At 42.3% G+C, this 13,012-nt stretch overlaps 1 protein-coding gene and 1 long non-coding RNA gene across 2 annotated transcripts in view; both read right to left on the bottom strand.

Moving 5' to 3' along the window:
- Window positions 1-3,756, bottom strand: part of LOC310758866 — a 156,667-nt gene extending 152,911 nt beyond the window's left edge. Inside the window, exon 1 of the long non-coding RNA XR_014546028.1 lies at window positions 3,637-3,756. This is a non-coding gene — a long non-coding RNA (uncharacterized lncRNA). The remainder of the gene's footprint in view (window positions 1-3,636) is intronic.
- The window catches only part of LOC310758658 (uncharacterized protein), a 324,886-nt gene that overhangs the window by 291,827 nt on the left and 20,047 nt on the right, over window positions 1-13,012 (bottom strand). The window lies entirely within an intron of this gene.

Here is a 13,012-nt window from a genome sequence, read left to right on the forward strand (position 1 = left end):
ATTTCCACCACATATGATACAAAGTACCTTCTTTTTCTTTACATTTCCAACATGTATTTGACCCAGTTTTTTACATCTTTGTGTGATATACCATCTATATAGCATTTTCATATAATTTTCTTTCAAGAGAGAACAATCTGTAAATTTCAAATCCACCTTCCACAACTTTTCCCAGTCCTCAAATTGTATATTATGTCCTATATCTTGTGCCCATTTGATCATAACTGATTTGACCTCCTAGGAGGCACCAAGTTTTAATACTTTAACATTCAAATTTACCAGGAACATTTAGGAGACTAGCCTAGTTCCCCGAGTCCACCAACCGCTCAGCACTGGCTGGAACGTATCTATGAATGCTGATCCTGCCTCTTGCTTCCCTGGATGTGAGAGAGATGAGTAAGCATGTGTAGAAACGAACCTAGTATATAAGGGTAAAATTTACATACATCTCCCCACCCACTTTTTCCTCTGGCCCTGCCCACCACTGACACGTGGCTGCCAGAAAGGATGCTCAGAAGGGAATGTGGCTTTTGGTCTGAAAACGATTCTCCACCCCAGCTCTAGAAATTGTTGTACTACATCTCCCATCATCCCTGATCCTTGGCCACGCTTATGGGAGTTGGAGTCCAATGACACCTAACTGTTCCCAAAGGAAACAATCTTGCTTATGTTAAAATGAAAATGCCTCCCTCCAAGCTTTCTCGGTTCCCCTTAAAACAGAAGGGATTGTTATGTACTGAGTTGAATAGGATCCAAAAGGCAGCAGTCTGATTGGTCCTAGAACAATAGGATTCAGAATGCAGCAGTCTGATTGGTCCACAGGAGCCACCCAATCCAGCTCCAGGTGGAAGTGAATCCGCAACCTGATTGGCCTACAGGAGAATCCCGGAATTAGCCAATCACGTGGGGCCCATTGTGTAAATAATGTATATAAAGCAGACATTCTGAGGGAACTTCCATTCCTCCTCACCACTATGAGCTGAATAAAGAGCATGAAATCCACTCTCGACTCCGAGTATATTTCAGGATGATTGGTCCCCACTGCATATCTGCTATATGAGGTTTCCTGGTCCATTTCCCCCAACTTCTTCAGACAGCTTCTGGCCAATTCCTACGCTCATTGCGATGCACATAGGATGGAGCCAGGCGCCATATCAATTCAGAACAATTTAAAGAAGTGGTGTCGCTTCCCCTTGGGAAAACCTCTAAAGGAACTGTTGCGCGGAGGCCAGCACTGATACAAATTACCCACTCTTAATGACAAGCATCCCATTTGCTCTGCGATCAGAGACGATAAAACAAAGTGCCTCTTGCAGCTGTTTTGCATCCATTCGATCCGCAGTGGGGTTTCTTAAACTGACAGGGGTTTCAGGAATTATTACTTCTGTGCCAAGGTTTATTCTCCCCTTTCTTGTGTTTCTCTGCTCAGAAATGATACTCGGCTGAGGAACTCTTTCTTTTACCTAATTAAAAGCCCAAGCTTGGCTGTCTTGCAAAACTTTTGTAAACGTGGGCGATTGAACTTCCACAGCAAGAAACTCCAGAAGAGTGCTCAGCATCACAAATGCACACCAGCCCCCAGATTAGACTTCTGCTTTAATGAGAGAGATGTGTTTCCTGCCCATTGGCATCAGAACTGGAATGGAAACAAATTTGCTCCAAGAGAGTTCTCTTCAAAATTGATAGTAAATATATTCAACAAACACTTGATATTCAACACGATCTTTAGCAGTCGGTTTTTTTTTCATGTAGCAAATCAGTATTCAGTTGCAATTTTAATTTTGCAAATCAAATTGCACTAACTTTATTTATTGAGTTCACCAATCAGAAAATTCTGTCCAGGGTTTTCGGCTGCATGGACTTCTAACTATTGACTGTGTCAGGGAGTTATGAAAGCTCTTTCTCCCTTTGCAATGAATCATAGAATTGGAAGGGACTCCGAGGTTCATCCAGTCCAAAGCATCCCTGGCAAATGACCATTAAACTTTTGTTTAAAAACCTCCAAGAAGAGGCCACCACCTTCCGAGGGAGTCCATTCATTCAGGTCCTCCCCTCTGGAGCAGCAAGCCCAATGGGGAGCCAGGAGAGAGAAAGAGAGAATTGTAAAGAAGAGAGAAGGAAGAGAAGCAGGAGTGGAAACCTTAGGAGCTGTAGGCAAGAAGTGCTACACTACAGAAAGTAGGCTTGCTTACAGGTCATGCGATGGGAAGAGTAGCTATGCTCAACTGGTGATGTTATGTACTGAAGTTCTCAGCCTGGGCCAGCAGGGGGATACTGTAGATAGTTTTCACTCAGGTCCACATATGCAAATAAGGAATTGAAAGTGACGTTCAGTGACTGGATAGTTACAGAAAGTTGTTACTGTTGCTTTGTAGTTGAGTTCTATATAAGCAGGTTGGCTGAACCCTTCAGCCCAGTTCTGTTCTGGCCTGTGAATAAACAAGAGCTGTTTGAAGAATCATCATCTGATATGTCGTCTGATATGTTCACCCACAACTTAACAGGTGAAGGTCCCAGCAGGTGGTCTTCAGGAGTCAGGCCCTTCAGGAGTCAAATTCTGACATATAGAATGGCCAGCTCAAAGTGTTGACAATGCAGTACATTTCAGATGCAAATGCTGTGGCAGGATAGTTACACACACACACACACAAAAATACACGCGCGCACACACACAAATACATGCATATACACACACACACACACACACACACACACACATATTTAAGTGGATAGGTTGAATGAAATGAATCCAGCGTATTACTGAGCATCATTCCATTAAACTCTTTAAGTTTAATGGCCTGGTAATATGAAGAATATGTTGCTATATAAAATGTGAAATTAGTGGGAAATAAGTTTCTAGCAGCAAAAAATCATAGCTGCTCCTAAATGGAAGCATAATAAGTGTCCCATCAAATTACTGAACGGCATGACAAACCGCATTACGTAGTTAAACTGGTGAAATAGACAACACGGGTGCAGTGAAGGCAAATCAAAACACAAAACCCTATTGAGGCTGCAATCCAGTAGCCATTTACCTGGGAGCAAACCCCATCAAGCTCAATGTGACTTACTTCTGAGTAGACTGAGATTACACTGCAAAATAAGAGAACGTTTTAATGTAATAGGAGGGTGATTTTGATAGCCAAATGAAGCAGTATTGGGGGGGGGGAGTATTGAAAAGGGAAGACAGGCAGTGCTTTTTTATCTGGGGAGGGAACTCAAGGGCACACAGTACTGGCACCTTTATCCTGGAAGAAAAGCACTGGAGATGGGAATAGGAGAAGAAAGTGGAGTGTGAATCAGGAAGGGGGACTGGGGCTCCCAGGGATTTAACATTCATTCTCATCTTCCAGGGAATCCTGGGAATCGTAGCTCCGTGTAATGAATATGGGGTTCTGAACGACTCTCACCACCCTTAACGAACTAGTTCCTCAGGCTTGTGGGAAGCCGTGACTGTAAAAAGTGGCATGATGCCAACTTTAAATGCGTAGCGCAGGTGTGGCCTTGAACTCTGTTGAAATACAGTGGTACCTCTGGTTACGTACTTAATTCGTTCCGCAGGTCTGTTCTTAACCTGAAACTGTTCTTTACTTGAAGCACCACTTTAGCTAATGGGGCCTCCTGCTGCTGCCGCACCACCGGAGCACGATTTCTGTTCTCATCCTGAAGCAAAGTTCTTAACCCGAGGTACTACTTCTGGGTTAGCGGAGTCTGTAACCTGAAGCATCTGTAACCTAAAGCGTATGTAACCTGAGGTATCACTGTATACTTGGAGTCGAGAGTGGATTTCATGCTCTTTATTCAGCTCATAGTGGTGAGGAGGAATGGAAGTTCCCCCAGAATGTGTGCTTTATATACATTATTTACACAATGGGCCCCACTTGATTGGCTAATTCCGGGATTCTCCTGTAGGCCAATCAGGTTGCTGATTCCCTTCCACCTGGAGCTGGATTGGGTGGCTCCTGTGGATCAATCAGACTGCTGCATTATGGGTCCTATTGTTCTAGGACCAATCAGACTGCTGCATTTTGGATCCTATTCAACTCAGTACATAACATCTGGTCTTGATGCTTGTTTACCAGAATGAATGATAGGGAGGGGTGTATAAGTGTGGAAACTAGCCTATGGTACAAAGGCAATCTTAACCTTCATTGATCTTCCCAGTTTGTCTCTGGCTCCACCCACTACTGCCATGTGGCTCCTGGAAGTTTGCCCAGATGGGAATGTGGCCCTAGAGCTGAAATAAATTTCCTGCCCTAAGGTGGACAACAAAAGAGGTTTAAAGATGCTTCCAAAGCAAATCTTTTTTAAAAATGTAGTATAAGCACTGATAACTGGGAAACACTGGCCTGCGAGCGCTCCAACGGGAGAACAGCCTTTATCCAAGGTGTCATGGACTTTGAAGAAGTATGAATTTAGGGTGAAAAGGAGAAACAAGCTAAGAGGAAGGCACACTTGGCAAACCCTCGCTGTGATCAACTTCTGCCTGGAAACCAATGTCCCCACTGTGGAAGGATGTGCGGATCCAGAATTGGCCTCCACAGTCACTTACGGACTCACTGTTAAAACCATGTTCATGGAAGACAATCTTACTCGGCTACGAGGGGTTGCCAAAGGAGAAAGAAGCTGATGGGCAGAAATAATTGTGAAGGACTGAGAAATAGACTTACTCTTAGCTTTTCTGGAAACTGCTCTGCAAGCAAAGAAAGGAACCATGCGTGGTTGAATCTCTTTCCTGGTCAATTGGTAACTGGAAACTATGGGTTCTGCTTTTTATTCTCCGTGTGAATGTGCATTTTTTTCCATTAGAACGACACAGCAGTTGGAGGAACCAGCTGAATTCGGGTGCCCTTTCTTAGAGCATAGACTGGCATCAGATAGCCCACTGGAAACTTTTTAAAGTGTAATAATAATAATAATAATAATTCAGCTGCATTTCACCAGAAGACCCCAGCATTTAAAAAATACAATTTCTAAAATAAAATCAACCCTACCCAGAAGCCCAAACAATTTTTAAAATGGAGAAGAGTCCCTTTCTCTTTTTCCTTCCTTAAAAATAAAACCTTGCTGTCATGTGCAGTTTGGTTATTAGGCCAGAATTAAAGTAGCCAATCTTCCCTCTGTGCAATTTAATGTATAATTTCCTTGTTGAGGAGGCTATTCAGAGCTTTAGTGTGTTAATTGTGGCAGAATGGACTAGGAACCCCCACAGAGAATCGAGCCCCACTGTGCTTTGCAGTGTATAAACATGCGGGAAGGCAGGGAGGAAAGCAAAGGATGTCAGAAAAGATTTACTGATTTCGTGGGATTATAATTTGTTACTTTACTTGCCCCCTGCGTTATCCTGTGCTTCTGCCACAGGTGTAAGGCACCAGGGCTCTTAAACCATGGAATGTGGTACAAGGGAGCTGGTGACTCACAGCCCCTGGCACAAGGGGACCCCTGGGCAGAGAAAGCAATTTGCCTGATATTTGCTGTACTGCAGCGCCATCCCCGATAATGGCCACAGAGGGGTACTGCAGTTCTTTGATGCCTCTGAACCAGTTGATCTGGGTAACGTGCTTGTGTTTTCCATTGCACAACAGCTCATCCTTGGGCGATCTGTTGCGCAACCATCTTTGGCCATGTGCTGGCATTTCCCTTTCCATTACAATGTTCCATCGGTGCAAGTATTCCACTAAGTGACTTGAAACTAGCGCTGAAATTGGACTCAACCCCCAGTTCCCTGTTTAGGGAAGCTCTTAATGTTTAATAGATTATTGCATTTTAATATTCTGTTGGAAGCCTCCCAGAGTGGCTGGGGAAACCCAGCCAGATGGGTGGGGTATAAATAAAGTGTTGTTGTTGTTATTATTAATTTTATTTATACCCTGCCCTCCCCAGCCAAAGCCGGGCTCAGGGCGGCTAACAAGCAATAATAAAAACAAGTTGAATGAATACAACTTAAAAACAAGATTAAAATACAACATTAAAACATTAAAATGCAGCCTCATCACAGGAGGAGAAAGGAAAAAGAAAGAGGGGGAGGGAGGGGATCTAATTGACTCCAAGTCAAAGGCCAGGCGGAACAACTCTGTCTTACAGACCCTGCGGAAATAAATCAGATCCTGCAGGGCCCTGGTCTCATGAGACAGAGATGGAGCCAGTGTTGAAAAGGCCCTGGCTCTGGCTGGTTGAGGCTAATCTGACCTCCTTAGGGCCTGGGACCTCTAGGGTGTTGCTATTATGGACCTTATTATATAGTTTGGTGCTGTCCTTCCAACAGCAAGCAGAAAACAACTCAAATTTTGCACAAAAGGTCGGAATCATTAATATAACAAAACGTTGCCATTCGTCAAAATATGAAAGGCACCAAACCACATATAGTGGTATCTCTGGTTACAAACTTAATTAGTTCCGCAGGTCCGTTCTTAACCTGAAACCATTCTTAACCTGAGGTACCACTTTAAGCTAATGGGGCCTCCCACTGCCGCCACGCCGCCGGCGCACGATTTCTGTTCTCATCCTGGGGCAAAGTTCTTAACCCGAGGTACTACTTCCGGGTTAGCGGAGTCTGTAACCCGAAATGTTTGTAATCCTAGGTACCACTGTATATGTTAAAAACAGTAAGGCAATAAATATAATCAACCCCTAGGATTTAATGCAATAAAAAGGTTCCTGCTTCTCCACTGCTGAGTAGGCAACAGAGAATCATCATTGTCATCCGTGAAATGCTGAGACTGATGCCGTTTATCAGCTATTTCCACCTGATCCCAACTACAGCTTCCAGGAGCAGCGCAATTTCAAATACAGTCGTACCTTGGCTCCCGAATGCCTTGGGAGTCGAATGTTCCGGCTCCCAAACGATCAGAAACCAGAAGTGAGTGTTCCAGTTTTTGAACGTTCTTTTGGAAGCCAAATGTCTGACAGGGCTTCCACAGCTTCCGATTGGCTGCAGGAGCTTCCTGCAGCCAATCAGAAGCCGTGTTCTGGAAGTCGAACACTTCTGAAGTCAAACGGACTTCTGGAACGGATTCTGTTCGACTTCTTCTTCTTTTTTTCAGAATAATTTTTTGTTGATTTTCCATTAACCATACATACATACATACATACATACATATATTATACAAATGAATCACATATTTATCTTAAGCTCCGCCGAGCTTCGGACTTCCCTCCATTCCTTCGGTAAGTATCATATAGTTTCTAACATCTCACATTTTGTGTGTTTTACTTTATCTACCATACGCTGTTAGAGTTATTCTAACCCTGCCAGTGTCTTTAATGTTTTACAGTTGTCTCTTATATACATCAAATATTTACTCCAACTTTCTTGAAACTTCTGTTCATCCTGATCTCTTAATTTTCCTGATATTCTGGCCAGTTCTGCGTAATTCATCATTTTAACCTGCCATTCCATAATAGTAGGTATTACATCCGTTTTCCAGTTCTGGATTCTGGATTCTGGATTCTGCTCAACTTCTGAGTTACGACTGTAGTTCATCTAGGCTGAGCTGAGGTCAAAATTGCAGTACATCTCGAACTTAATTGCTGGGTATCCTAGACATAGATAATGCAGGAAACTGCCTTGTGCCAAGTGAGGTCATTGGCCCATATAGTTTAGCATTGTCTACACTGACTGGCAGTAGCTCTCTGGGGTTCCATGCAGGAGTTTCACCCCTACAAACTTAACAACTCTGTATATAGTTTACAAAAAAAACCCAAAACCATTAACAGTAATAAAGGACATTTCAACAATTTCTAATACATGGAATCTTAATTAACACATACAATGTCAAAATAATAATAACATGCACAGCTCAGTATCTCAAAGCCAAATGGTCAAAATATTTCTGAAATACGGGCCGACCTGAAGAAGATTCATAAAACAGAGATTGAAATCCAGGTATCTCGTTGTCGCAGTTCCATTGCAATCGCACCGGCTCAAGTACACATACAGAGCGTTTTTCTCTTGTGTGCATTTCAGAAATATTTGGACTGTTTGGCTCTGAGATACTGAGCTGCACATGTTATTATTATTTTGACATTGTCTGTATTAATTAAGATTTCATGTATTAGAGGTTGTTGAAATGGCAAACATTATTGTTAATAAATTTTTGTAAACTATATAAGGAGTTGTTAAGTTTGTGGTTTATCTCTCTGTTTCACCCCTAGCTGGGATGCTGAGGACTGTGTTGAGATGTGAATAGATGCTAGGAGAGGATATATTTATTATCCTTCCTTCCTCATGTTTGTGAGTTCAGCAGAGTGCCATCCCTTTGCAGCTTAAAAGGAAGCTTAGATAGGCTAGTTTTAGCCTTTGGGTATAAATAATGCAGGAGGCTTTAAGGCAGACTGGATTTTCCTGGTATTTCCCCCTTTTCTCCCCCTTAAAACAATAATCACACAAGCAGTCTTGTAAAAGGCAAAAATAACATTTACTCACCCAGAATACTTGTTGGAGAGTAACAGGTACAGCAGCTTTGTTCAGGCAGGCTTTAAAGGGTAATTCAGCTACAATGACAAACAGTTGTACCTCGGCTCCCGAACGCCTTGGGAGTCGAACGTTCCGGCTCCCGAACGATGAGAAACCGGAAGTGAGTGTTCCAGTTTCTGAGCGTTCTTTTGGAAGCCGAACATCCAACAGGGCTCCCGCGGCTTCTGATTGGCTGCAGGAGCTTCCTGCAGCCAATCGGAAGCTGTGCTTTGGAAGTCAAACATTTCAGAAGTCAAACAGACTTCCGGAACGGATTCTGTTCAACTTCCAAGGTATGACTATACTTAAGTCTTAAGAGGGTGTTCCCAGGCAGGTAGGAGCTGTAGGGCTTATTTTTGGGCTATTTTTTTAGGGAATTTGGCCAAAAAACCCACAAAACTACTTCCGATATGTGCTGTCATATGCCCAGGTTTTCACGGACATTTTAACTGGCTTTCAAAAATTCCACCCTGAAGGACGAATCACGGCAATGACTGGGAAATTCTGGACATACAGGAGCCCTACGCTACATTCTCCCCCTGTCAGGGCACAGTGGGAATGTCTCTCACAGAGTCCTCTCTCTCTTTTTTTTAATTTGCATTTCATTTATTTGTTAACATTCTTATATTACATCAGTAAACGTTGTCATATTACATTACAGAACTTACTATAATATGATTTCCAACATGTATACATAAATTATATGCAAATTTTATATACCTAGAAAGAAAATGAAACAAATAAAAAAGAACAAAGAGAAAAAACAAAAACAATCCCCTCCAAATCATATACATACCAACACACTAGACTTCCTGTCTTTCCCATTGTATATTACTTTTTTACAAATGAATGTACTCTTATTATTGTATATTTCTTTGTTGTTGTTTAGTCGTTTAGTCGTGTCCGACTCTTCGTGACCACATGGACCAGAGCACGCCAGGCACTTCTGTCTTCCACTGCCTCCCGCAGTCTGCTCAAACTCATGCTGGTAGCCTTGAGAACACTATCCAACCATCTCATCCTCTGTCGTCCCCTTCTCCTTGTGCCCTCCATCTTTCCCAACATCATGGTCTTTTCCAGGGAGTCTTCTCTTCTCATGAGGTGGCCAAAGTATTGGAGCCTCAGCTTCACAATCAGTCCTTCCAGTGAGCACTCAGGGCTGATTTCCTTCAGAATTGAGAGGTTTGATCTTCTTGCAGTCCATTATCTATTACATTCCTATATCAATATGTGCTCTTAGTCTTATTTCTCAACTCAGTCTCACTCCAGCATCAATCAAATGCTAGTATAGATAGCGAACTTTTACTGTATTTTCGAACATATGTTTTATATCTATTCCACTTTTCAATAAATTTTTGTTTTGAATTGCCTCTCAGGGTATTTGTTAACTGCGACATTTCGGCAAATTCTCGTAGCTTGTAATGCCAGTCCGTTATTGTCAGGGCTTCTTGTTCCTTCCACCCTTCTTACAGAGTCCTCTCTAGCAACCTTACAGGAAAAACTCTGTGAGCTTCAGCGCTTATCATGTGCCTGTCTAGCAAAATATGAATTGTTGGTTTGAGTGCACTTCAAATATCCTGCAGATTGAACCTAGGACCTTCTGTATGCAAAGCGGATGCTCTACCACTGTTCCCCAGCCCTTAATTAAATTGATGACCGTGGGCTATGCCTTCCACTACTGCTCCTCACAACTCTTCTTGCCACCCACCTCTGACCTTTTCTTGCTCTATGTATTCTCAGGTCCTGCCCTTGGTGTGTATTGCTGTTCATCTCCATTACTTCAACCTTTGCAACAACCACAAATCAAATTATTTGAAACCTGAGTCTCGAGAGCTGAATAAATTACACACAGTAAATCCATTTACGCTTGGTTCGTGTTCCATAATATTTTCTGTATGCAAAAGGCAGGTTTCCTGGAATCTGGAACTTGAGGTGGGAGTGCAGATTGTACGAGCTCTGTATAATTAACCTTATTTATCAACGAAATACCCAAGTCCCTATTCTAGGCCATTTGTCATACAGCAATTTGTAGACTCGGGAAAGCCTGTCTCACGAAGGTGGCTGCCTCTTTGTACAATGGCCAGGCAAATCTCTCTCATACCCTCCAACATTTCCCCGATGAAAATAGGAACATCCCATCCCATAATGATAATTTTTATTATTTATACCCCACACACCTTAACTGGGTTGCCCCAACCACTCTGGGCAGCTTCCAACATATGTAAAAAACATAATAAAACATTAAACATTTTTTTTTTAAACTTCCCTATACAGGATTGCCTTCAGAGGGCTTGGGGGTCAGATAACTCAATACCTTCCAATATTTCTCCAATGAAAATAGGGACATCTGAAGGAAAAGCAGGACATTCCAGGGTCAAATCAGAAACCGAGACATACCAGTCGCTGGGAATCACAAGTGCATAGCTGTCAACGTTTCCCTTTTCTTGCGAGGAATCCTATTTGGAATCAGGGAATTGCCCTTTAAAAAAGGGAAACGTTGACAGCTATGCAGGTGGGGAGAGCATCCTTGCATTCAAGTCCCACTTGCATCCCTCAGGCATCTGGTCGGAAACTGCAGACCTACGCAGGAAGGAAAGACATGCAAGTTTACACTTTGGGGTCCAGTTTTCTTAATATTTGCCTTGTGCCTCAGCAGTACACAGGGGTGATAGGATCTGTCGATTTTGGTTCACTCTATTCGTCATTGTTCCATTCCTAAATTCAGTTCCTCACATTTCTGCAGCGATTTGCATTTGAAAAAACAACAACTCATAGAAATTATTCAGCATTTTAGCAAATTTCTCCCAATAAGCACACTTTTGACTTATGTACACATTTTCTGCAAGCGTTTTTCTCCTGACAATGTATTCTGGTATTTTATTTTCCCCAATATCTTCATTTTTATGCACACTTTAATGTATACTAGTTTCAGGTAAGTAGTCGTGTTGGTCTGACGCAGTCGAAATAAATTAAAAAATAAAAAAATTCTCCAGTAGCACCTTAGAGAACAGCTAAGTAGTTCTGAGGTAAAGCTTTTGTGTGCATGCACACTTCTTCAGATACCTGGAGAAGTGTCTGTAGAAGTGGTATCTGAAGAAGTGAGTATGCACACGAAAGCTTTACCTCAGAACTACTTAGCTGTTCTCTAAGGTGCTACTGGAGAATTTTTAATTAATTTATTTATTTTAATGTACTGTATACATTTTTGTAAACATGTCGTTGGAGAACTGCATGGCAAAATCCAGACGGGTGAGAATTTTGAAGGATGGTTGCATCTACGCATGCAGAAGGTCACAGATTCAATCCCTGACATCTCCAGGTAATAATAATAATAATAATAATAATAATAATAATAATAATAATAATAATAATAATAATAATTTATTCCACACATCTGTCTGGATTTCCCCAGCCACTATTCCAGCACACATAAAACATAATGAAATGTCAAATATTTAAAACTTCCTGATACGGGTCTGGAAAAGATTCCCTGCCTGGAATTCCGGAGAATTTCTGTGTGTCAGAGTAGGCAACATTTTGCTATACAGTGGTACCTCGGGTTAAATACTTAATTTGTTCCGGAGGTCCGTTCTTAATCTGAAACTGTTCTTAACCTGAGGTACCACTTTAGCTAATGGGGCCTCGTGCTGCTGCCATGCCGCTGGAGCACGATTTCTGTTCTCATCCTGAAGCAAAGTTCTTAACCCGAAGTACTATTTCCAGGTTAGCGGAGTCTGTAACCTGAAGCGTCTGTAACCTGAAGCGTCTGTAACCTGAGGTACCACTGTATGGACCAATGGCCTGACTAGATATCATGCAGCTCCTTAGGCTCCCATTTCTTGAGCATTTCATCTTCTCTGAAATCGACCCTGCAAGAACAGCACTCTCTACTACAGAACCACTATAGCTTCTTTTTTTAAAAAAAGAAAGAAATGGCTTTCTTCTTCTCTGACCCATAGGGAGAGAAGGAGAGAGAGAGCGGGGGGGGGGGGGGCAGGCAGCGCTTTCCTGGCATCGCTGTGCAACAAAGCTCATTATATGTTGTCCTATTTATAACTCGCCCATCTCCCTAACAAGCAAACTCTTCAGAGGCAAAACAATATATATAAAAAGAGTGTGTGATTCGAATGCAAGTGTGCATCACAGTTTGATATTGCTATTCCGACAACGATTTATAACAAAAGCGACGCAGCGTGGATCAAGCAGCGGCAAGGGACATTATGCAGCGAAGAAAATGGAACATGTTAACTTTCCGTATTTCCGAAAAGGGCGCTTGTGTTGGGTGTCTCTCCCCCCCCCCCCCGCCACTTTAAGCTGCTTTTCAAACACAATGGAAGAGAGCTTGGTGCGTTTAGCAAACCAACCAGCCAGCTGTTTTTCTTTTTCCAAATAATTCTATATAATGCCCATCTTATCTTGATGCTTGTGGCACAGCCGTGTTATCAGGGGCAAACGAAATACATTATTTATTTACTTCCTTACTTATTGCAATTACAGTGGTACCTCAGGTTAAGTACTTAATTTGTTCCGGAAGTCTGTTCTTAACCTGAAACTGTT

Source organism: Podarcis filfolensis, assembly GCF_964270895.1.
Source record: "Podarcis filfolensis genome assembly, chromosome: 3".
In the NCBI taxonomy this organism is placed as follows: domain Eukaryota; kingdom Metazoa; phylum Chordata; class Lepidosauria; order Squamata; family Lacertidae; genus Podarcis; species Podarcis filfolensis.